The sequence below is a fragment of the Emydura macquarii genome, unplaced genomic scaffold, assembly GCF_026122565.2.
Source record: "Emydura macquarii macquarii isolate MOO-44397 ecotype Brisbane River unplaced genomic scaffold, CSIRO-AGI_Emac_v2 contig_2205, whole genome shotgun sequence".
NCBI classification, from domain to species: domain Eukaryota; kingdom Metazoa; phylum Chordata; order Testudines; family Chelidae; genus Emydura; species Emydura macquarii.
The window spans coordinates 945620-971509 of NW_027132342.1; the positions used below are offsets into that span (position 1 = coordinate 945620).

Below are 25890 nucleotides of genomic sequence, written 5' to 3' on the forward strand. Positions count from 1 at the left end.
GATGATGAATCCTTGTTAAAATCCCTTTTTCTCAGGTGGGGGGGGGAAGGGGAGGAATGAACAAGTGTGCCCCACATTCTGGGTGAGTGCTCTAACCACTGGGATAAAGGTTATAAGGGAGGCATCCTGCCCCTCCCCCCGCCTCCCATCTGTATTGCATGGTGTTAGGCATGTGCCTAAATGGCTTAGGTGCCTGACTCCAGGAGAGGATTCCTGGCTGTGGACTGCAAGGAGAGAGAGGCACCTCCCTCCAGCCTAGATTCACACACCAAGTTCCATGAGAGGGATGGGGTTTAGGACACACACCTCTCATCCTTATCTCTCATAGGTGCTGGAGCTAGGGCTGCTGGGGATGCTGCCGCACCCCTGGCTTGACATGGCTTCCATCAGATACAGGGTTTACAGTTTGGCTCAATGGCTCTGAGCATCCCCACACTACAAATTGTTCCAGCACTGCTGGGCATGGAGCTGCCTAACCTACTGGCTTTTGTGGATCCTATTTCCAGCGCCTATCTCTCCACATGCACCATACAGGAAGCCTAACCTTTGTGGATTCCACAGGTTGGTTTGGGGGGGTTCCCCCCAACATGCCTAAAAGTTAGGCATAACAATGCTCAGCATTGCAGTGTCTAAGTGCCTTTGTAGATTCAAGCCATAGCTGTTAAGTGCTAAAACGATGTCTGAGATAGGAATGGAAATCAAGATTCCTGACTCCTACTTCCCTACATTAACCACTGGAATATACTTAAAAAAGCAGAAGACGTATCTACTTCCTATATTGACACATTTTTCATTTCAATAGATCCTTCTGTCTGTTACAGCTCTATATGTAGCTTTACAAAGTCGCTGTATTGTTTCCGTGCCAGGGCTGTTGCTCTAAATAGGTTTTACAATTATGCTCAAAAGGCCCAAGGGTTCACGTTTGGATAAGCAGCCAAAATTTTGGATCCTTCTCTGAAATCAATGAGTTGAAATTATTTTTTGAGAACAAGCTGATGGTTATGGTGTCTGGGCGCTGCAGTCCAAGTGAGATTAAAATGCAGCAGTGTGCAAAACTGAACCAAAGTTAAATGTCAGCATAGGTTTTTTGTTGGAGTCTTCTCAGAAGGTTTGTGCCAGTAGCTCTGACTTTATCCAAACCGATTTGCCCAATTATAAACGAGAGAGAAAATAGAACAAATGGCTGAAAACGAACTGAGCAAAGATACAGCCTGGACTGTGTGTTGACTTCAAGTGGAGCTGTTCCCTGAATCCAAAAATCTGATTCTAATTCCAGAGAACATTGTCTGAAAAAATTCTTAGGCTATTGCCATGCCTCATCATAGCTCTCAACATGTCACTTGGGATGAAAGGCACTATGTAAACATAAGATCATTATTATCTTTCTTGTTTTTCTGTGGATATAGTGACTAAGGGGTCATGTGTGATGACACTAAAGGAAAATGATTGAAGAAAGGCAACTAAAATATGTCTTGCTTCTAATGAACGTTTTGACAGATGAGACTGGAAATGAGACAGCTGCATCTTTATCCTGTCTGAAACCATTGTTGCCCCTAGTTCATCACAATTCGGAATACAGAAATTGCTCTACTGAATCCAGACAAGTGGTTCACTAGCCTATCCTCCTCGATCGCTCACATTGCCATGGCAAAACATTTTGATAACTAAGCAGCAATATTAGACCCGTGTCTGGTTTTCATTTTTTTACTGGTTTTATACTGGTGTAACTACATTGATGGCAGTTGTTTCATCAGTGTGAGATCAAAGTGAGGCTGGGCTAGTTGAATGCAAAGGGGGCAGGACTTTTGAGAATATATTCCCATACCTGCTAGTGCAGGGGTGATGCCTGCCTTTTCCCAGTGGGGTGGGGGGTGTGCATGAGGTGGGCTAGACAGAAAACTGTGCCCCCCACTCACCATGAGGCCCCTCCCCTCTCTGTGGCCCCCACCCCCTGCTTCTCCTAAGATTTGGCCCCGTTCCAGTCCCGTTCTATCCCATCTGATGCCCTGCCCCTTGTCCAGGGGCTGTGGCTGCTCCTCAGCTCCCCACTGCCCTTCGACTGCTTGCAGCCAATAATAGCCACCAGGCAGGGGGACCTGGCTCTGGGGCCAGCAGAGCTCTTGTGGGGCGGTGACCGCGGGGGGCAGGACCCAGAGCCCAGACTGGAGCAGGTCAATCTGGGCAGCTGTGGGGAGCCCCAAATCCTCCATCTGCCCTGGGCGGCATGCCCTGGTGGGCAGGGACACGGGCCTGTGGCTGCTCTGAGGCACACCAGTCTCCTGCCTGGGCTTACTGCTGCGCAGCTGCCTTCAGAGCTGGGTGCCTGGCTTTCAGCCGCTGTCCTTTCCACGCTGCCGCTGGGTGGCTGGAGAGCAGCAGCTGCTACTGAGTGGCTATGGGGGGGCTAAAGGCAAATTTTGAGGTGGCTCTAGCCTCCGCAAGGCACCCCCCCTCCCCAGCGCTGCCTTGTGGCTGTGCCAGGCATGTTCCGTGGCCTTGGGCAAGCTAACCAATCTTCCTGTGTCAGTTTTCCATTTGTGAAATATGTGTGAACAGTATAAATTCTGAACTACCTTATAAAGTTAGTGGGGGAGCTGGGTAATATTCGCAGAGCACTTGGAGATCCTTGGATGAAAGATGCTATAAAAATGCAGAGCATTATGATTTATTTGTTATGGCCCTTCAGGGTTTTGGCCAACAACGTGAATTGTTGACATTTAATGATTGAAACGATATGCCTATCAAACCTCTTCTAGGAAGATGAGAGAAATAATGCAGAGGACATGGTCAATATTCTCTTGGGATCTGAAGCAAATACACCGGACACGTAGCTCAGGGCTAAAAAATATTCTTGGGAGGGAAGAATTGCATAATTTAAACCAAGGAATGCACTTGGTATTCTGGTCGTTGGAATGAACTCAATAGCTCTTGCACACTGTTCCACTACTTGTTTATTATAAATAGCATTAGCCCCAGTCTTACATTAGTACCTCCTATATAAATACCATAGAGCTGCCTAAAATGGTCGTCTCATTGTGTGAACACTGTAATGGCTGAAGGAAACGTGTCCGCATTCTAAGTGATGTAAGCAATTACAATCTTTTCTCATATCTTGAAGCTTCCAGGGTTTAAACAAACAAAGGAAAACCCGCACCATATTCTAGAACCAGTTAATAACCTTAAAAGCACAATCAAGCATCTTGATATGAAAAGGAGAAAAGATTTAGATGTTCAACATGGTTTTTTGTGAAGAAGCTGCTTAAAAAGAAAGTCTGTGCAGCAATGTTAAGAATGTGCTGTACTCATATGGGGCTTTTAATCCAAAAATCTCAAAATGGGTTATAAACATTTAGTGGATAAATGTCACTGAGGTATAGTGGTAGTATAGTATTATACTCACAGTATACTGAGATGTTAAGTGACAGCTGGTGGTACTAAGTTTTAGTGGAACAGCAAGAAATATAACCATGAAATTCTGTCTTCTGTTCAAACTAGCAGTCTGTGTTGCATCCCCCCAGAATGAAATTGTATAACAATGTTCTACAAGACTTACAGACCAAGTAGTCCATGCACTATGATAGTACCATTCATGATGTGCTGCTGGGAAGGAGACACATATTGCAGGAAACTTAAAGAAATAGATCTCATTGCAGGAGACAGCATACGTCCTCACTTTCACATTTACTTGAATGTTGGTGGTTATAGGATAAATATGAGCTGCAAATAATGATGTTGGTGATTCAGTAGGTGGCACTCTATCCGAGTCAAGTCTGAACTATTAACGCTGGAGAGTGCTGTGATGTTTGGACATGCTGAAGTCAGTGGGAGTTTTGGCATTGACTTTACTGGGAGAAGGATTTCACCAGGAGTCTTTTGGAGGAGGCACTAATTCAAGATCCTGACCATTTATGGCCTGTAAAAGAGTCCAGGGCAATTTTTTTTTTTTTCTTTTTGCATGTTTAGGGACATCCTGGCTAAAACCTGGGTGAGACAGAATATAATTACCCATCTGAATTCCCCTCCCGTTTCAACGGGGAATAGTATTTGTCTTCATTTCCAATTATATGACAAATTATGTGAGGATTGACAACATCGACTGGGGAAAATGTTTCCAACAACCTTGTCCACCGTGCAATTCCCAGCATATTTATTAACTAATATCATGCCTACGGTAGCTCTTCTTGGAGCGCTCTTGTCCAGTACTGACCAAGGCTGCCTCTGCCTAGGTTATGAGAGATGACAAGTTCACAGCCTGCGGTGGGATGACTCAGACATAGGAACGGAAAGGGAGACTAGTTTTGTAGGCCAATCTCTCTGATGCTGTGGACGAGGATTAGTAAATGCTACACTACAGATGTGAATAATCCCTTCCCTTCAAGCAATCTGGCAACAGTTAGCAAGCTAGCAAATACCGCACTCTCTCACATTCACTCTGTGCTGCATGGCTGGCAAGAACAATGCGGAGCTAAGTGATGATGCTTATCCTTCTGCAAAGCACCTGCCAGCGATGAGCAGTAAAGGGAAGAGTCCATTTTTTTTTTTCTCCTGTCTTGGTTGCTCTCTTATTGTCTGCTGTAAAGGGCCATATCTTCAGCTGTTGTAAATCAGGGTAGCTCTGGCCCATATGTGCTTGATGTCTTTTTATGGTTTGAAAATAGGACAGATGGTTTTGAGATATTTGGTCTGACATCTGCTTTAAAAAAAAATCTAGGTGATTGTCCTCAAATGGAATGATTCTGTATTCACTCCAGTCTAACAAAGAAGGATTTGCCTCTGCATTGTGTTTTTATATAGAAGTACTATGAAGCTCCAAACTGTTGAACAGATTTTTAGATGCTGGCTCGTGTGTTTGGCTAAAATCTCACATTTAGGCTTTTTCAGAACATTTGTGGTTACATTGAAATTTTAGGCATTTCCAACTGCATTTGGGGGGAAAAAGCATTTTGGAAAATTTTGTCTGTGGCCCTGTTACGAATGGATTTCATTTTGCTACATGGACGCAAGATATTTTGGCATGTAAAAGTCAAGGAATTAAACATTATATGCTGTGGGCCAGCGCACCAAACAATAACACTAGAGACTATGCCTAAATAACTCTTCCTAATGTTTAAAAACTGTATGTAAAAATGTAAAAAAAAAAAAAAAAAAAAACCAACCAAACAAAACAAACCCCACATTCTGGGACAGCTGATGCAATGGAGAGATGCAGACAAGATAGACACATTTCAGTAAAGCTCCTTGACTCTTCACCTTAAAAACCGAACAGAAACTGAGAAGATGGCAGATTTTTGCAATTAAAACACAGGACTGGGAGAACTGGAGTGAATTCCAAACTCTGACACAGACTTGCGGTGTTACCTTGAGTAAGTCACTTACTCTCCCTAAGTCTTTCTCCATCTAAAAAATAGGGATAGTAATACTTCATTTGTCTACTTAGGTTGCAGGCTCTCTGTGGCAGGGGCTATGTACTTGAAACAGTGCTAAGTCTCTGGGTGCTACTGTAATAAACTATTAAAAATAACCTTTAGGTTTGTAATAATCTGGGACATGGCAAGTAACGGGACGAACAGCATGGGTAGATCACCAGTGATGCACTATATAAAAGCCACAGTCCTGTGTTAATGTCTCCTTTCGCATAATTTTTTGTTCATTTTAGATATTTTTAGTTGGACGTGAAATTATGTCTAATATTGATTCCTCTATGGACTGATATACAGATAAGTGTCAGCTGTAGTTAAGACACTCTCCTTGCCTCCTTCTGCCCCCCTCCCCCTTTGCCTTTAATATTGTAAGTAGGTCACTGAAGAACTGGAAGCTGTATTATTCTTTTTTTCTCTCTACCCCCATGTGGCTGCTGGAATACATTTAATTGCAAAGCAGACATCAAAGCCAGATTAGCCCTGCTCACCCCCAGGAGATAATTAGTGAATCTTTGTATTTGTACTGTGTATGCTGGTAGGGTGAGCTACTATTAGGAATGAGTAAACACCTCAGTATTTGTAGTCTTTACATTCTCTTTTTTAATTGAGTTCAGATTCAGTGGTGTGTATCTAGGGGTGTGAGGTGTGTGTGTGTGAGAGAGGGCTGTGTTTGTTTTTAAGGCTATATTTGGGATCTGGATAAATGTCATGGAAAAAGAGCTCAAAACAGAGGATGGCGAGAATTAAGGTTTTAGTTATGGGTGGTGACCTCAAAATGGCTGATTCTCACATGATTGCGTTAAAGTCCAACCACTGACTGATTGGAATGCTCTCCTGAGAGTTAATTCTCACCCCTACCCTCATCCATCATCATGATCCTGAATATTTTCAGATGGTTTCCAAACAGCAGTCAGCTTCTGGAATAGGGTTAATACTGAAGCTAGTTCGAAGTATCAAAATGTATCTGTTTAGGATAGGCCTGTGGTTAAAGCCCAGGACAAGAAGTCAGGAGATTGAAGCTCTGATTCTGCCACAGACTTCCTCTGTGACCTTGGACAATCACTTAACTTCTATGTTCCTAAGTTTCCCTGTCTGTAAAATGAAAATAATGATGTTTATCTACCTTACCTACCTACCTTGATTCATTAATGACTGACACACATTTTGGCAAGGATTGCCATAGACATCCCCATAAATAAACAAAGTATAACTTCCCACTCTTTCCATGATGGTCATTATGGTAACTGAATAAAAAATTAATCATGATTTACTCATCCAAAAAAATTGTCCCAGTTGTGGTTAAGTAGAATTTTATAAAGCTGGACAATTCATTATAACAGGTGCTATTTGTAATGGTTCAGTGGCCAGGTATGTTGCCAGCTATCACTGGAAAGTATTTGGCGCACAAGGGCTTCATGTCAGACCTTGGTGATATTAATTATTTTCCAGTAATAAATGATAATTACTGTATATAGACATCTGCTCTTAGTCCAAGTGACACTTCACTTTGGCGAACAGAATATACAGTTCTGAGCTACAAAAACACAAGCGTCTGCCGTATATGTTAAAGGAAAATCTCTCCTCTGGAAGCTCCTACTATTTGGGCCTTTTCTCATAGCACATTCCATCTGAGGAGCTCAATGCACTTTTAACACATGAATGAATTTAAACTCCAAATGCTCCATCAAGTGTTTGCTCATGCTTATCCCCATTTGGTCAGTGGGGGAAACTGAGACTGTGACTTGTCCAAGATTTGCAGTTCTGTCACAAACTTCCTGTGGCAGAACGGATGATAGAATTTGCATCTTCCTACCTTTCAGTGCTGTACCTTAACAACAAGACAGTCCTTCCCCACATCAGTTTTTTTTTCTTCATATTTTCATCACGACCCTCCAGCCACAAAAGGGGGAAATATATAGTCAGTAACATTTTATACGCAGGCTGGACATGTTCTAGAGAGTAGCGATGCACACACCCCACTCAGCACACTTTTGAACAACTCATCTTTCGGGGAAAAATGGAATGGGATGAGGAGTTGGATGCCTTGAAATATTTCTCAATTTTTAATTCATTTTAGGTCCATTAATTATTAGAGTTGAACTTGATGTCTCCTGGGATGTGAGGGTTTATATTGCTGCTGCTGGAAACCGAGTTTGACATTCTGCTGCATTAAATCAAGATTGATGGGGAATACCTCGCCACACTAGTGACCAAGGACTAGGGGGGGAAACTGGATGTGTAAAAGAAGTGGGTGGGGGTGGAGGGAGGGGGGAAGGCAGGTCGAATACTAAAGGTGATTGGAGACTATTTGGGAGAATATAGAGAATTCTAAATTGACAGTTTTGGATCTCAGGACCTGATTTTTCCAAAGTGCTGAGCTCCCATTGGATTCAACTGGGAGTTGTGGGAACTGCAGCTCCTTGAAACCTCTGAAAATCAGGCCCTAATTAACTATGCTGCATTATAATGTATATGCAGGAGACAATTCTCCTCTCAGAGTTGTTCAAATGATCTAGTTCTTTTTTTCTTGCAACTCAAATTTATGTCCACAGAAGATAGAGGGAGAATAGAACGTCTAATTCTAGGTACGTTGTGCAGCTCTCAGCAGAGAATTCTATCTAATCTATCTGTCTATCTACACATGGTATAATGTAGCACAGAACAACGTAAAAGTGAATTTAAAACTTCCCACATGAAGTCAAGCATATTTTTAACAGTGAAGGTAATTAACCATTGAAACAAATTACTTAGGGACGTGGTGAATTCTCAATCACTTGAGGCCTTTAAATGAAGACTGGATGGGCTTGCGAAAAGATATGCTGTAACTCAAACAAATTATGAGCTTGATGCAGGAACTAATGGGTTGAGGTTCTGTGACCTCAGGAGGTCAGACTAGCTGATCATAATGGTAACTTCTGGCCTAAAAATTTCTTAAGATGTTAGCGTGCTGTTGGAGCTATATAAATACGAATAATTAAAAGGACAGTAAAGACCTACAATAAATGTATTTCAGGTACTGTGCGCTGGGTAATAACAGAGGACTCAGTGTTTCAAAAACTAAATTAAAGACTTAAAAAAAAGGAAATATAAAAGAAACTACTCTTTTATATTCTGCGTGTCTTCTGCAGGTAAAACATGCCAGTCATTTTCACAGGAAATTTCAAAATCTTTTGTTTATATTTAAAAACCAAAACAAAAAACGGACAACTTTTCAGATATTAAAAATCACTTGCAAAGCTTATACTGTGGTGAATGGTCCAGTTGTGCAGGCTGAAATTTGTAATGTAGACCTGACACAGAAATTTCTTTCTTTCTGTCTGATGGTTTCAACTAAATACTTCATGAAATGCCTGCATATATCTAACCTCCTTCCAGACATTTTATTTCTTGAACATCTTGCTTTTTTTGCTGTTTGCAAATTTTTCATTCCCCTTTGGATGGATATAGCTCAGGGTGTCAAATTTTCATGATAAAAAGCCTCAAGATTTTTAGATCTTCCCCTCCAGGGCACTATCCCTGGGGTCATGACCAAAGAATTAGGAATGATGTGTTACAGTAAAGGATCGTTAGAGCTGCAAAAAGAATTTCCTAAAGAATAGGATTCAGAGTTAGCAAATACAAAAACACATTTGTGTTTATTTGTGTGATGTTCAGTCTTGTTTGTGCTTATGATTTTCTCCCCACCTTGGCCTGAATTATTATTGCTCTATGGCAGCTGATATTATAGTGGTTCATTGTAGCTATCATGTCATCCTTGGCCGCCCCATCACTAGAAGAAGAACCCCGCAGGAGAGCCGCGAAACCCAGTTTCCACTCTGTTAATTTCAGGTCCAACCCCCCTGCTTGCTCGGAGTGACACTCTGTAAAGCAGGGATTATACAGGTATCGCCTGCTTGGTGCTGTGAAGGGCCTATGGTGGGGGACACAGGACCGAGATAGGTAATATTTTCAATTCAAATTTTGCACAACGATCACAAGTTTAAATACATGCACACCCCAATACAGTTCTTTTCTTCTGTTGGTTTTTCCAGGTCACATGCAAAATGTGGACCTGTGTGCAAGCATAATGTATAAAGGGCAGAGTTTTATGATTTTTGGAGGGATTCCTAACACTAAATTTCCTGACTTGTGCATAAAACAGCTCAACCATAACACTGCATAAATATTGAAGGTAGATTTTAATTTAATTTTTATTTAGTTTAGTGACTCAGTTTCTTACTACAGTGATGCATTGGTTGAAAGCAAATTTCCTCCAATCAAGCCTACATAAAATAGTCCCTTTTTTTTCCCTGAAGATCATTAAGTTTGTAAGGGTGCAGATGCCATCACACTACTGCTTTAAATTTCTCGTTCTTGAAACCCCACATTCTGGTTAACCATCAGCATCCTTTTGTGAGCAGTGAGGACGGGGGAGAGCTTTCTTTGGAGCTGTACATTGTGGTTCCCTAACCTACCAGGGGATCGTTATTTAGTGACCTGAATCACTTTATTGGGAGCTGAGTGTTCCCACCAAACAAACTCAGTTTTAATGGTCTCCTTTCCCTTATCTAATTAAAAGATTTTGGTCTGCACTTGTTAGAACTTGGTGGTGCAGCCGCCTTCCGTAATGGCTACAGAAACATCTGTCCAGAGGAAAGAGAAAATGGTAGAGAGGTGCTCCTTTCAATCCACTAAGGAATACGACCAGAATGCCAAAGGCCCTAGAAACAGTGATTTATGCTTTACTGCAGTGCAACTCACCCTGTTCAGTTCTCACTGCTTAGTTGCTACACAGATTACAAAATGTAGAAAGCACTGCCGTCATTACATTACATGTCGTGACTTTAATCTGTATAATAGACCAGTACTCAAGTTACTGCATTGGCTCCCTGCTGCTGAGCTTACCGTCAGTGGCACAGTTAATAGGGAGTGGTGGGTGACTCCCTCCCCCCGGCAATCTTTAGGTGTATATATGGCGCTTCCTCTAGACAACAGGTATTATTGAAGGTGGCATCACAGTGACCCATCACCGTCCAGGCTCTGCCACTGCCCAAAACCTGGCTCTGCTGTTGCATACTGTATATTCTTTGTGAGTGCATTTATAATCTCTAAGAGCTTATATGGCATGGGTCTCTCCCAGAGTGACTATATTCTGGTTATTTACATTCCCTTTTTTAAATAAATCCCACTAAATAGTGCAGCTAGATGCTTTTCTGTATAACTGTTTTAAGTCAATTTAATACAGACCTTGAAACTGAAGTCTCCTATTTGGCCACAGAACAGGTACAGCACAAAACACGAATGGTACAAGCTTCCCCTTTCCTCCCCCCTCCTCCCCTCCCCCCCCCACCATTTTGTCACTGTGTCTCACTCACTGGGCTGATAGTGTACTCTGTGTTTGAGAGGTCATGTTCACAGTGACTGCTAGTGATTTGTCCCAAATGAAGTAAGAGCTGTACTACTACTGACTGATAGCAAAGAAATTCTCTGCCTTACTATGAAGGCATGTTTTTTTTGACATGATAGAGGCATGGGACTGTAGGATTTAAAGCTAAGGAGAGAAATATAGTATAAAGAATAATATCTGATGATTAGATGTAGCTCTCATATTTCATTTTTACTTCCTAGTCAGGATATTTTTATTACATCTTGGAAAGAATAATATTTTGTACTTTTGCACTGCTTTCACTGTAAAGATCTGAAAGCACATTTTCTAGTTGTAAGGTAGGGAAGTATTATCATCCTCTTTTTATAGCTAGGAAAACAAAGGCCCAGAAAGATTAAGAGGATTGCTTAAGGTCACACACCAGCCAGTATGTGACAGGCCAGCTATAGATCCCACTCTTCATTCTTCTAGTCATAAGACTATCCGTTGAGCTTTGCTTTCTTTCTTATAGTTTATCTGGTTTGGACTTGCATTTATCTTGAACTGGATATTTGAATGTTATATTATTGTTGTTCCTGGTGCATTTGCTGATGGGCAACATTCTGGGTCTCGCACTTCCTTTGTTATTCGGTGTTGTTTTATGATATGTCACATAGCCTTTAACAAGACATGACGCCAAATGACATTCCTGGCATAATATCTCAAAAGCGATTAGTAGGCAAAGTAAGTTTCATCATTCAAGAGACTCCTTCAAAATTTCTGCCTCATCCTCTGTGTCAGTAATAGGAAATATTTTGTCATGAGTTGAATCCCTTTATAGAATAAACTCTCCGGTGCAGTGGAATGTGCTTTTAGTAAACGCTGTTAGAGTGGAGGTTCATTTATAGTGAAATGGAGTGAATGTTGCAATGTGCAAAATGAAATTCTAGTTATAGGTAGTGCAGCCTCGTAGACCTGGACTGGAACTCAGGAGATCTGGGTTCTATTTCTGGTTCTGTCATTGGGTGACCTTGGGCAGGTCACTTCCCCTTTCTGTACCTCAGTTTCTCCACCTGTAAAATGGGGATAATGATACTGACCTCCTTTGTAAAGTGCTTTGAGATCTATGAATGAAAAGCTGTATGTAAGAGAGAGGTGGTGGTATTATCGGGGCTAATCCTGAAACCAGTCCGCATGCGGAACTCCCACTGATATGAATGGAAGTTCCTAGCAGGATTCCCCACTGCCTTGCTGCTTGTGTATTTATTTATGTCTGTAGGAAGTGCCTGTAAAACACAGCTATTCTGATGTGGAAGTGTTTCAGACCCACTTTGTGCTCATGTTAATTGTGTGTAAATGTTTACAAAAAAGTGTACGGCATTGAAGAATAGGCACATGGACCAGCAACAGGTTCAGATCCAAAACACTAGTGTTATTGTTGTCGCTGTAGGCAGCATGTTGTCTTTTTACACAATATACATAACATTAATGAACCACATGGGCACAGTGTGGCTCAAATAACTAAACATGTAATACCTGAGACTTAGCTACACATACCCAGTGCTGTTCTAGTGGCTAATGAAACACAGAAAAGAGTAAAGACCACTAGAGGGCTCACAAACTCTATAAAGGGTTATTACCCAATTCCTATACAGTATAGGGAGATTTTCCGAAACTCTTACAGGGGTTAGGAGTGTATGTCCCACAAACTCATGTGTGCTCCTAAATCCATTAGACACATTTGAAAACCTCCTCCATAATGTTTGGGGTCATTACCATAAAATACTGTAGTATTTATTGCCTTTTAAATAAAGGATGTTCAGGAACCTTACTATGCATATCCGAAGGCCCACATTGGATGTAGTTCTATATTTGCAATAATGTAATTGAATGGATGTTAACTGAGACACTGATGCATAAAAATTATGTGAGGCTGACAGCTAATTTTCCTAACCCAAAGCAGGACTGTGTGCAATTAACTTGCTGAAGGAATTACGTGGACAATTATCTTATATTTGGGGTAATGAGGAAATGCCAACTCACTAAATTGAGGTCTTGGAGAGTAAACAGTTATGTGCAGTTCAAACCTCATTTGTATAATGAATGATATTCAAACTGCATTTGAAGGATAATGGATACCCTTCAGGTTGTCCGCTAATTTAATATGTCTATTTCTATATAATGTAATATGGCTCCCCTGGATAGGTTGTCAGCAATAGTGATTGAACCTGGGACCTCAGTATCTAAAATCATGAACCTCTCATAAACCAGGTCTATTAATGTTGAGGCAGTAGCAGACTCATCAACCTCTATCTGGTCCAGCCACTAGAGAGGCATAGAGAGCCGTACTGTTATATACACCTCCACGGGCCAGCAAAGCTCATCTTGAGCTTCCGATGTCCACTGCAGCTCAGATCCATGTACAAGCCACCACTTGTAACATGACACCCTTAGGTGTCAAGGGCATTGAACTCAGGACCAACCCCATCTAGCATACCCTTCTTGTGCCCTGATCCACGGCCCCTCTAAGTGCAGTCTGGTCACTGCAAACGGGGCTTCTGCAACTTAAGGAAGGAGGGAACAATGCCATACAAGTGACACTTTGCTGCCTCCTCTTCGATGCCCTTCTACTCTCAGATCTGTTAGGTTTTCCCCACATTTTCCCTTTCTTTTCCTTTGAAACACAAAGGGCTTGTCTATACTGCACGGCAATGTGTATTAGAGAGGTGTGAATTCTAAAGCACACCAACTGTTGAGTGCTAATATAACAGGCCCTTGGAGAACATGGTGGTGTGCACTAAATGTTCCCTAGTGTATGTTAAAGTCATACTCTTTGAAACCGGACTACATTAATGTGCACTAGGGAACTTTTAGTGCATGCCAGCAGGGTCCACGCAGGCCAATTAGAGTGCAGCATGCTAATGCATACTGGAATTTACACTCCTCTAGTGCAGAGAAGCCCTCAGAGTGGTCATATCATAGACAGTTCATAATTAACTGTCTTCTACTCTGCAGTAGTTACTCTAACATCGTCTTCCAGTTTTGGCAAGCGCTTTACATCATCTGTTCTTTTCTTAGCCCTTCGCTGATTTAACCATTCTCAGCATCTGAGTAATTGGGGCTGTGCAGATTTGCGGTAAGATGAAAACAGAAGCACTTGCATTTCCTGACACCTTCCTTGGAGCTCTCCCGTGGGTCAGCTGTGGTTATGGCTGGCAGATGAACATTACGGCGTTGCAAAAAGAAGCCATGTACATCTATAGAGAAGGAGTGTGTGCTATGGGAAGCCAGACTGGGAATGAATTGTTTAAATAAACCAAATCCAAAACCTTGAACTCAAACCACTGCAAATTTCAACAGAGGGTCAAGTTTGAATTTACCAGTAATTTTGCTTTCAACTCAGATCCAGAAGGGGCCTGTTTTCTAACTGGCTCAAGAGCACAGATTCAATGTTTTGCTGCCTGAAAATGTGGAATTCAGTAAACCCATCCGTAATGACTGTGTCAGCGTAGCGAATGGTTTTGTGGTTCGAGGAGCAGATTTAGGACTGGACTCAAGCCACAGAAGTCTAATCCAAATTTTGAATGTGCCAAAGTCCCAGGATGTTGGGATCCAGGATATAGATATCCCATATCAATAGAGAGGCCATTTGTGATGAGAGAAATCTTATGATTTCTAATGATGCCAGCACTGTTCTCAACTATTGGTGTATCCTTGGACAAGTCACTTAACCTCCTTAAAATATGGTAAATAACTACCTACTTAGCACAGGAGCATTGTGAGCATTTTACAGATGCTCTTAAGGTACAAAGCATGAATATTTAGTAAAGATGCCTTTAGTTAGGAATACAGTGAAGATTAATGGAATATTTAATGCATTTTATCTGACTTCATATATGCAACAAAATCCCCTGGCTTTATAACCAGTTGTTTTAGGAAATTATAATTCCAAATTGTGTTCTGTGAAGATGAAACCAATGGCTCCGTTGAGACAAGCCATGAAGATAGCAAAAGTAAATACTAAATAAGAGCTTAAATGCTATTCTAAAAATATTTGAGATTCTAGATCATGAAGGGAAAATCTTTCTCTCCCTGGCCGCAGAAGTCCCTGAGTGTTGCATTAGTAATTATGGAGCATCTCTGTATCGCCTTGTGCCCCTGGGGGGAAGATTCCAGTTTCCTACAAAATCCATTTATATATGTAAGTGCTGGAATGAGGCTCTGGCTAAAGCTCTGTGGATAACTGATTTTTGGGGGGGCGGGGGTTCTGGCTGAACGGGGAAAAAAAATCGTTTTGAAGCTACCCAAACCAAAAGTATTTTGGTTTTCCCATCAAAGTAAACAAACAAACACACACAGAGTTCCCGATCAAACGAAATGTATTCAACTTGAATGAAACTTCACATATCAATTTTGGGCACTTAACTGCTGTTTTATTGAAAGCAAAGAAATTTGGACACCACCTTTGCAAACTCGGAGAAGGAGTTGGTGGTGCCGCCCTTATTCCCTCTAACTCCATGATTAGAGCCCTCACCTGGGATAGGGAGACCTGGGTTCTCCCACATCCCAGGTGAGCACCGCAACCACAGGGCTATACAGTATATAGGGGACACCAGCTCTCCAGTGATTTTGTGTATGGTGCCTAAGTCCCCTTGTGAATCTAGCCCCTCTCTCCCCAATTGTTTTGGCGACTAAACCATTTGTGTGAAAATCTCAGCTCTAGTTGTGCCCCGAACAGAATACAGGTGCAGAGTTGATGAACTGAATGGAGGCTGAACCATCATCTCATCCTTATTGAGGGCTCTTCCCCCAGAAGAGAGAGACTGTAGCAGCAGGCTATGGCAGATGAAAAGATACCGCTGCCTCCTTTGTTGAACCAGTTGCATGGATAAATGTCAGATTGGCAATCAAGATCTGTCCTCCAGAATTATATTCCCCCTTTTTTAATAGAAAGGGAAATAGAAAACCAATGTATTTACATCAGATTGCACACACAGCGCCTAGTCTTCCATTGCCTTGCATCTTGTGTTTAACACACCTGTGGGAAGAGGGTAAGTGCCAATACTAGACAGTGGAGTCTAGTAATGCACACATTACCCACATATCATTATCCCATATTGTACACCAAGCTGTGGCCAGAGTCTCTCCAATCACATCTGACTAGACAGTGCTTTGGGGATTTTAATGGAGGAAGAGGAAACCTCCTTCCCCCTAAATACTGTATTAATATATTCATATTTAAATATCATCCAAGAAAGAGGAATGTGTGAAGTTTTACTTTACTTTCCATGGATGTGGTTAGCTTTTTCAGATAGTATGTAAACCCGCAATCCTCTCTCCTGGACCAAGCTAATCCACTGGCACAAGGTGATCCATTGTGACTACATCTCTCCATGACAGGTCCTTCTAATCCTTCTAAGTGCTTCTAAGGTTTTCCATCCCATGCTTCCTGAGCATTTTATATTAATTAATGTAACGTCTCTGGGAGGTAAAAATTACCACCACCTCCATTTTACAGGCAGGACCTGAGGCCTCAGGAACGTTATTCCTTGTGCCAGACAAGGAGTTGGACCCTGGTCTCCTGAATCCAATTCCCATAGATAAACTACAAGACCATCCTTCTTTCCTTCACTCTCAGCATTGTAATAGTCTCCTTGGAATCTGAGACTCCCCATGTGGGCTCTCTGAATCCTGCCTTCTCTCAGCATAACCAAAAACTGTAGGCACCTTAAAATGCAATGGAGTTGATCTCAAATCAAAAACCTGGATCTCCAGTCTAGACAAAATGCAGTACTGGGTGAGGTGTTTTGCATAGTATGAAAATCACTGTGTGGCTTTAAAATAATAGTCCAAATCCTCAATTGTTATAAATAACCAACATAGTTCCATTGAAGTTAATGGAGCTATGCAATTTTGCCATCTGAAAATTTGTCCCACTTTATTGAAAACGGAGTAGGAATTCTTAAAATTATTTGTTAAAACCCATAATTTTTTTTTCCCCCAAAAACCACATCTGATAACAATGTAACAATGTTTGGGTCTTTTAATCTGAGTCTGTTTCAAGTGTTCCAAGCAATTACAGCACATTTTCAGAAAAGAAGTTCAGTGTGAGGATCTGGGGAGATAGATCAAGAACGTAGATGCAATAATGACTATAATTCAGATAAGACTCCTCAAAGGGAAGAAGTTACAAGTGTGATAACTAATTGATTTTACATAAACAAAAAACGATAAGAAGGATTTCTCCCTGGTAAGACCGAAATCTCTAAGAGGAATTTAATTAAATACATCTCAATTCTTTCTGAGATTTTTAACTGCTTGGCAGAATATCCAGAAGAAAAACGATACCATCTAGGAAGTAATTAACCAAAGTAGATGTGCTATTTGCCTTCTTTCCTGTTATATTGATCTGTAGCAGCGTGGGGGGAAAGGAAGTGGGGACAGGAAGAAATTGATTCCTAGCAATTTGAGACGTAAGGACACTTCTAGCACTGTCTCAATTGAGCGAGTGGGTTATGGATGGTTGACAAGGGCAGGGAAATATTTAATGGCACTTTATTGTGTGAATGACAGGAGGAATATAAGGAACATTGATGGATTGCGGTTTGGCATGCATAGTGAAAACCCTAGTGCTGGTCTCAGGCAGAGAAATTATCGGAGCAGTCTAGTGGTGAAATCCTGGGCTTTCCATTTGTATAATGGTTAATATTTATAGACTACTTTCTGATCATGTCCCCTTTATCAGTGAATCCCTCCACTGGCTGCCCCTTGTCCATTTTATCAAGTTCAAGCTTCTTGTCCTTCAAGGACCTTCACAGCTGGTGTCTTACCGCATCATCACCTGCTCCTCTGCCTTGCTAACAATGGCAGTCTTAAGCATCTGTTTGTCTGTTTCTCTAACAATTCTCTTTGTGCCATCTTACTCTCCCCTCTCTTATGAGTGGCATACCCTGCCCAATCTGATCCATGAGGCCAACAGCCTCTTCTCCTTCAATGTCTCTTCCAGGCTCTCAGATTCTATCCAGACACCTATAAGAAATCTTCTAATGATACAGTTGAGGGGCTGCTAGGTGTTTGTCTATTGTAAACTGACTGCTTTAGTTCTGTGTTGTATCCTGCTGCCACTTCCACTTTGTCAGGTCCTTATTTTCTTAGTGTCAGGTACTGTCATTGGAAATGGGCCAGATACTTAACCATTGTAAATTGTTGCTGCTCCATTTATTTAATAAAGACATGCTGATTTGCACCAGCTTAAGATCTGGTCCAGTGTGTACAGCACCCAACCCAGTGGGGCTCTAATCCTGATTGGGGCTCTGCCTGCTACCTCAATACATATCATAAATAGGAGATGTGGTACCCCATGGAACACAGCTCTGGGTGTGTCCTTTGGAATGCATAGGGTTTCGAGGGGGGAGGGATTGTTGATGAGGTCAGCGGGGAAGGTTAATAGCCCTACACCCTGTCCATGTGGGGAGAATGGCTGGGCTATGTCTGACTTTTCCCGATTCCCTGTAGCAGCAGGCATAGCAGTGCTATGTAATCAGCTTACACCATTTGGCATAAGGTGTCTGTTTTTCAGCCTCATAGCCTTGCTTCACAAGATAATGCCTGTTTTATACAAAATTTGTTGTGTGCAGTAGGATTTGGTCCATAACATGCAGGCCTCTGGCCTAAAGTAATATCAGGAACCGAAACAATTGTGTGCAACTCAAAAGTATTGTCTAATGTCAGTGGCAACAGTACAATAAATCTTTTTTTCTCAGTTAAGTGTCAGTTATTATGTACACAAAATCCCTTTGCCTTTGACACCAAAGTAAGAAAAGCTGGGCCTGAAATAATCATGCATTACTCTATGCATGACAGCTGCAGTCAATATCTTCCAATTTTCTTAATCCATTTCAGATGACTCTATTTCAGTCTCTCATCCCTTTCAGAAAGCAACAAGCCTGTCCAATGCCAAGAACAAATGAGAGAGTAGAAGAGAAGGAGGAATTTAATGTAGTGTCATGACTTCCCCCTACTACTACGTTTAGAACTGGGAATTTAGAGTTCTAGCATAGTTCACCAAAATACTCATTTTGTTACCAACTGTGAATATGTCACTTTGATGGAGAGGATGGGGGGAATCCTGTGTGCTTTCTATTCCAGATACAATTATGAGGGGAGCCTGAGCCAACAATGTTCTTGGCTCTGGATCTAAACTTTTCCCAAAGTTCAGGGGTATTTGGACCCAGTATTTTTGCCTGCCCCTCTTCTAGAGACAGGGTTCAAAACTGAAGTTGAGATCTAGATCTAAACTTCCCCCAAATGCAGAACTTTTTCAACTGGAGGATTGATTGAAGGTCATCTCTAGATTTAATAATATTTTGTATTTTACAATATAACATCTTCCACTATAGGAAGCATCTCACCAACACAAGGTAACGAAACATCACAGCAATACTATACAATGGCTATATTCTTATTACAGCTGTGTTTGCTTTTCACCACATGCACCAGTCCTGGAACAGAAGTGATCGAGCTGAACACAGGCCCAACCTCTCTTTGGAGATCTCAGCTAAAACACTAGTTCCTGGTTCCTCAAGGAGAACTTGGGCTTCAGCACTCTAGTTGGAGAAATTTAGGCAGAGAGCGAAGTTCCCTGCTGCTTGCCACTGCTTCCCCAATAAAGTAACAATATGGCTAACCTAACAACAATGCAACCCTTTGTCCAAGAGTGAATAGTGTTTGCATGGCATGAAGAGAGCTTGTAAAATTATATGTAACAGTGCAATCCACTGACTCCTGTCATAACACTATTATTACTGATGGGAAATCCTTCAAAGGCTTTCTTGCCAGCTTATCTGAACTTCCTTGCAGTTGGTCTTGAAAGCTCTTGCATGAAACTTGGAATTTCCCTTGTTTAGGTGGGTCAAGAGACCTGTCCCACTCATGACATATCAGTGCCTCTAGCAGAAATCGGAACGTTTATTAGCTTATTGAAGAAAAAAAGTTTTGTTTTTGGTTTGTTTACAAACTTTCAGAAAAGCTCGATTCTAATCTCAGGTAAAAATTCTTTGAATTTTCTAATGGTCCTTCTAATACATTTGGTCTTGATCCCATTTGTGCATCCCCAGTTTGTAAATATACCAAATTGTGGTGCTGGTGGTGAGAACTGTACGTATTTGATTTAAGGCTGCATTAGGGCTAGGCTGGGTAATGCTGCCAAACCTGCAGTTGGTGATAGGAACTCATCCCTCTAGGGACGGGTTGAAATAACAGCATGATGTTTTGAGGCCAGCATTATTTGGTATGGAGTACATGCTGCTTTGTACTGACAGTTGTGTGGTGATGTACATTTTATATTATTAATAATAATAATTTATATTGTGGTTGTCTCTAGAAGCTTCAACCAGGACAGAGTTTCCATTGTTCTAACTGTGCAAAGTTATACTTTTTTTTCCTCAGAACTGTAAACAAGAGTAAGCTGCTTGAATATGATGGAGCATGGTCCAGCGGTTAGGGCCCTAGTCTAGAATTTCGGGGATCTGGATTCAGTTCCCTGCTCCTTCACAGACTTCCTCTGACTGTGGGCAAGACACAGTGTCTCTGTACCTCAGTTCCCCTTCTGTAAAATGGGGATAGCCCCCTACCTCACAATGTGTTTGCAAGGACAAATACCTTAAAGATTATGAGGGGCTTAGATTCCACAGAAATAAGAACCTTTACATTCTAGTCTTGATTAAATGTGCATTATAGTTATTGTTCCTCTTTTATACACATGAATATCTTAATTTCAAATTACGAAGATATGCCAGATGTACAAAAATTTGTTCATTGAATTCTGATTTTGCTTCCATAAGCCTTGGTAACAATGAATATGAAGTGATTTTTGACCTTATGCTTGTAGTTAATTGTTACATGTTTCAGGAACACATGTCAACAAGACTGTTTTGTTTCACAACAAGAGCCCTAATCATGAATAACTTGTTGTCTCCCCGGTGCACATTCAGATTTATTGTAGGTTACAAGTCTTACAATATTGCCTCTTCTGTGAAACACAGAGAGGAGTCTATCTTTTCAATTGAGTTGAAGGAGAATTACATTGATAGGTCCTGCATGTTGAGAGAATAATAAATCCCACAAATCAGTATTCGTCACACATGATACTTTGTACATAATGGGACTGTTGTCTCATTCCAGGAACATAGGACACATCATTTCACAAGGATTAGATATCCTTAACATATAATTGAGCACAAATAGCTTCTCATTAATATCAGGCATGCATGTTTATTGTCCCCCATTTAAAAACATTTTTACTGTAGTCAGTATAAAGAAATTCAACTGTGTTTGGTTTCTTGTATTCTTTTTTACATTATTCCAAATGTATTGGTGCAATACATAGTCTTGTGCAAAATGTCAGTTTGTTGGTGCTTTTAATCCGTTCTGCCTTCCCCTTCAGGACTCTAGGCTCATAGTTAGTGCCACTGCTCATAGTTAGTGATTTTGGGGTCCAGCAGTTCTTTTATAAGGACATGAAATGTTTTTTCACCTTCTCTTGGCATGTGAGGATCCAGGATTGATCCAAGAATGCATAATGATACCAAAGAGAAGAAGAAAGACGCTTTAGAACTGGGTATATTTTATTATTTATTTAGATTTATGCAAATACAAAAATAAAATCTGTCTATATTCTTAGGTGCTTTGATGCACCTTAAAATTACATTACAAAAATACCCTCAGTTTAGCAATATAACTTCTTAAAATGTATCACCAGGAAGCCAGAAGACTTTATAATTCAATTCCCTCTTTTACAATTCATCGGTAACAAATTGAGCAGTTTCTCAGTCTCCTGAACCAATCCTAAAAGATGAATCAAAAAGCAGAATGCTTCTTGGAATGAATTATAACAACAGTGAATAATTGGGCTAATAAGTTTCAGCACCTCAGCTTTATCAGTGCAACAGATGGTTACTGAGTTAACAGGAAGTTAAAATTATTGTGCTTACTTTTGTTTATATGTTCATACTTTAAAGAGAAAAGGGGGGGCATCCAAAATGGGTAATTGAGCTGCTGAAAGCTTCATTTGTCAAAAACAGACCAGATAAATCCTCTTTTGGCCTTTCTCCTCCCCACCACCCAAGAATCAATCTTCTCTCAATTTCCTCTTCCTTTCTCTATTTTCTTCCCCATCTCTTTCGGGCCAAAGGTAACAAAGTCTCGTCTCTTCTTATAATACTGCAATATGTGGGTCTGATCCAAAGTCCACTGACATCATTGGGAGTCTTTCCCTTGATTTCAGTGGGCTTTGAAACAGCCCCAGTGTTTAAGAGCATTTCAAAACTCAGTTGGGAGAGAACTTAAGATCTGGGATTCTCCACATGTAAACAGAACCCATGATGATAGGTTTTTAAAACAAAAAAACCTGCTGACCTGTGGGGGCATAGTGGAGGGACTAACGGGGGAGCAGCAGAGAGCAGTAGAAGTATGAAAGGAAGGGTGTGTGTGTGTGGGGGGGGGGGAAGGAAGTCAAAAGTGTGTTTTAAAATTAAAACAAAAAACCCACTATTCCCCCTCCCCCCAAGTCTGTCTATTTTAGTTAATTGTATGGCCCCATTACTTTAGTGCCTGAGTACCTCACAATCTTAATTAATTTGTTCTCATAAGGCCTCTGTGGGATAGGGAAGTGCCCTGAGCCCCACAGTACAGATTAGGATGTGAGGCAGAGAAATATTAAAGGCCTTTTAAAAATCTCTAACACCAAGTGACTTTTTGTAAGTCACACTGGACATTTGTGGTGGAACAAGGACTTGAACTTCTGTTTGCTGAAGACCAGGCTGGTGTTCTAACCACTGGACAATCCTTCCCAAATAACCAACTCTCCACTCCCCTCCCCACAGTAATATTTACTTCCCTTCCCCACCATTTCTGCTTTCCTGTAAACTTTGAAGGTTTTCTGCTTCAGCCTGAATGGGTGGGGAGAAGCTGAGGCAGTGTCTTGAAAATGAGTACTGGAGTCAATGAGAGCAGAGGAATGTGCGTATTAGCAGTATGGTTATTGAGAAATAACCATATTGTGATTATGCAAATCGTTAGATGCTGGTCAGCAAATGGCTACCAGCCAACCAGAAAAACATGGATGTGTATACTGTATTCATGTATTGCAAAAGTAGCCCAACAGTGATTATGCACCCAGAACTGAATTGCAGAGAATTACAGAACTGAGGAAAAATTCCAGGTCATTAGAAACATCACCACACTCCTTCTCCCTATAATGTTCTATAAGCAGATAACAAGCTAACAACAATATAAATCCATACCCAATGAACTGTATAAATGAGTTGCCTTTCCAGTTTCTCAGTTTTAAATGTTGCAGATATATTTTTATATGTTGTAATTATATTACAATACTTATACTACATGACCTTTCATCTGAGGATCACAAAGTTCTTTGCATCATTAGTCCATTAAACACTGTAAAGTAAGCACAGTAATTATTATTATAGTTTACTGATGGGTAAATTGAAAGAGAGCTCATATGACTTGTCCAAGGTCACTCAATGTATCAAATCATTGTATTCAGAGCCGGCAAGAGAATCCTAAAGTTCTGGCTTCATCTCCCACCATTTGAATTAAAATGAGAAAGTCATGATTTCTTTTCCCGTCAGTCCAATGTGACAGACTTGCCATCGAATGTTTCCTCACATTTTCTCAGTTGTCTTTCATCTTCTAGTGCAGTGGCTCTCAACCTTTCCAGACTACTGTTCCCCTTTTCAGGAGTCTGATTTGTCTTGCATACCCCCAAGTTTCAGATCACTTAAAAACTACTTGCTTACAAAATCAGATACAAAAATACAAAAGTGTCACAACACACTGGAAAATTGCTTACTCTCATTCTACCATATAATTATAAAAAGAAACAATTGAATATAAATATTGCACTTACATTTCAGTGTATAGTATGCAGAGCAGTATAAACACGTCATTATCTGTATGAAATTTTAGTTTGTACTGACTTTACTAGTGCTTTTTATGTAGCCTGTTGCAAAACTAGGCAAAATTCTAATGAATTGTTGTACCCCTGGAAGTACTCTGTGTACTCCCAAGGGTACACGTACCCCTGGTTGGAAACTACTGCCGTGTGTATTAAGCTTTATCTTGCTCTCTTGGCCACTGTCCTGTTTGGAATAAAACTCAGTCAAGAGTTAAGATAATGAAAAAACGGAGAAATTGAATGACCAAAACCAAATTTTTTAAATTCCGTTTTCATGGATTTGTATCCACCAAACCTGGTAGAGGTTCAATACTAATGCTTTCTGTCCTACTGCTGTGGCTGAGCTATCTCAGCATAAGATACCAGGGATGGGCGTGTTTATAAATACCTGGGGTAAGTCTTGATCGGTGAGTGAGTGTCAGGTGTAAAAACCATTTGAGAACAGCAAGAAATCACACTTTGCATTTACAGTATTATAGCACCTTCTATTTGCTTATCTCAAAGTGCTTTAGTCGCTAATAAATTAAATCTTGGAGCACAGCTGTGAGTTACACGTTATCATTTTATAGATGAGGAAACGGAGCGGTTATGGAGTTTACTCACTTAGATTAGAATAAAAAATAGTACATAATCTCCTGATACACAGGCTTTAACAAGACCACCCTTCCTTACATTGGATCCTATTCAGCAGTGGGCTTAAGGATGCACTTAAATACACCCAGCGGCACATCACGTAGTCTGTTGCGATCAAGGTCCATTTGCAGGCAGGAATCATACAAGTCCAGATGACTGAGCCTTGCCTAAAAACTAACTAGAAATGAATTCAGAATCAGGGTGCAGTGACAAATAAGCATTGTGGATTTGCAGTTGAGTCCATGCTGTGCAGAGAGTTACAGAGCTCATCTCTTGCAAGCAAGTTAGAAAAATGGCATTGATTGGTTGTCAGTCTCTTTGAGTGCAGGTCAGAGGGAAAATCAAAAGGGAAACCACAAAGGAAACACTCCAGCAAAGGAAGACTGTAAGCAGCCATAGAAAATGTGTTTAAGTAACAAGAAAAAACTCCGCAGACACTCTCAGCTCCTGCCAATTTGTGCAAAACAGGAGCACAGCTATGTGAGTGAAGGGCAGACTATCAGGCTCTGCTTGGATTTTAAAACCCTTTGTGTAAACCAAAATAAATCATCTTTGAAAGGAGTGAGTTCACCATAGGCATGTGTCTAGTTACTGACCGCTTGGGGGAAACAGATAATGGGAACTGAAGCACTGTCAGGGAAGGATTTGATTAGAATCTAGATGATGTAATAGGTCTTTTTCCCATACCAGATTATATTTTCTTCTATTCTGATAAAGTATCATGTGGGAAGAGGCATTTTAATTAAAGCACATAGTTCACCTCAAATCTATTCTGTGTATGTCCACTAGGGATCAGCTACATTTTAATTGCACATGCTCCACAAATAACTGAGAGGGCACATATATATGTGTGCTGGTATCTGGGGATGGAGTACAATTTAGTATCATCTTTCAGGATAGGTGTTCTTTCTGTCATGGTTTTATTTACAGAGAGAAGTTTTAAAGAATTGTTTGGATTAAAGATAGACTGAAGCCACAGATTTTCTGGATCTGAACCTGCCTGAAGATTGAGGAGGTGTGTGCATGTGTATTGGATCTAGAATAGGGAGAGAGATTCCATTCATGCAGTTCTCATCTAGATTTGAACTTCCTCAATGCTCCTGGTCTTTGGATCCCTAGATTTGGTTTGTGCCCATTATTATTTTTGCAGGGAAGAGAAAGTTAAACATTCAGTGTTTTTTCTAGGTGATACTTTTTTTTTTTTTTTAAGTATCATCTTAATTGAAACCAAACACTACCATTTCTCATCTATTTTGATTCAATTACAGTTATAGTAAAATGGTTGAACAGTCTCTAGGAATATTTGCTACTACCCACTAGTTCTAAAAACGATCAGACAGCCTTTAACAAATGGTAGAAAACCATTGCACTCCATAGATAAAACACTGACATTTATTTAAAAACAAACACTACTGCCTCAATTGGTGTAGGGAGGAGGAATAAAAGGATGTGCTCTCTTTAAAACAAAGAATTTTTAAACCAAGATTTTTTAACCTTATTTATGAAATATGAATAGC

The 25890-nt window shown here is 40.7% G+C and overlaps 1 protein-coding gene across 5 annotated transcripts in view; it reads left to right on the top strand.

The window, feature by feature from the left end:
• Nucleotides 1-25890, top strand: part of PTPRO (protein tyrosine phosphatase receptor type O) — a 192371-nt gene that overhangs the window by 72200 nt on the left and 94281 nt on the right. The window lies entirely within an intron of this gene.